We start from the raw sequence: 1228 nt of genomic DNA on the forward strand, positions 1-1228 counted from the left end.
GGAAACCCAAGGAGGGGTCGCTATGAGTCAAGTCCGACTCAACCGCACATAACAACAACAACAGCCATCCTTGGCATTGCTGTAAAAGGCTCTTGTATCTGCCATCACATGCTGTCTGTCTTCTCCCTATGTGTGAATCTCTCTGTCTGTTTCCCTCTTGATAAGACACCACTCAGAAGGAGGATCCATCCTACTCTAGTATGATTTCATTAGCATAAAAAAAGAAAACACTTATTTTCAAACAGGGCTGTATTTACAGGCTCAGGGATTAGAATTTCAACATAACTTTTTGGGTGACACAATTCAATCATAACACATGCTTTAGTGTTTTTCTGAGATGTTCCCCTTTGAAATGCAAACCAGGGTCTGGACACAAAGGTAAGGGGGTATCCTCTACAGACATTAAGAACAGTAGATGACAAATAATGTATATGTGTGGAAACTGAAAACATTTGAAACATACCCTGTGGCTTATGCAACTAAAAAAACTGATGTATCACTCATACTCTCTAAGTCTGACGTTAGTCTGATAAAATAAATGAAGAGTAAATAACTTCTGGAGGCTAGGTTGCCTCTGGTATGTATGTGTGGGAGTTGGGTGGTAGAGTGGGAAGGCAGGCAGACATCAGTGGTGGTAGGGAACTGGGGATGGGGTACCAACAAAAATGGCCACCAAGGATGCCGATGCATACAGAACTGTGCCAGGTGGCATGGAGAATTCTGATTACGGGTAAGATCATGAGCCTTTGGGCATCTGTAAGACCAGGAGGGCATAACTGAAACATTATAAGACTAAGACACTAAGCCACAAATGCGTCTCATTAAATAAATAAATAAACAAACAAACTAATAAATAAATAAATAAAAATTCAGAGAAAGGACAAAGCTTTAGAAAAAGAGGAGGCAGCAAGAAGTAAAGTTAAGGTGAGCCTTGGAGTATGCTTTTAGCAATATTTTTTTTTCTTTTTAACATTTATTTATCAGTAATATTTACTGAAGGAGCCATCGAGATGCCACGGTTAAGTGCTTGGGTAGTAATCAAAAGATTGGAGATTTGGATCCACCAGTGGTTCCATTGGAGTAAAAACCTGTTCCCATAAAGATTACAGTTTAGGAAACCCTGTGTGGGAATTCTCCTTGACTTGATGGTACACATCAACAGCAAAATTAAATGAGCAGGAGAGAATGTGTTTTCACTCTTCTGGATGGACTTTTCCTCTACACAAAT

Source organism: Orycteropus afer, unplaced genomic scaffold, assembly GCF_000298275.1.
Source record: "Orycteropus afer afer isolate SDZICR_OR568_19922 unplaced genomic scaffold, OryAfe1.0 scaffold00187, whole genome shotgun sequence".
Classification (NCBI taxonomy): domain Eukaryota; kingdom Metazoa; phylum Chordata; class Mammalia; order Tubulidentata; family Orycteropodidae; genus Orycteropus; species Orycteropus afer.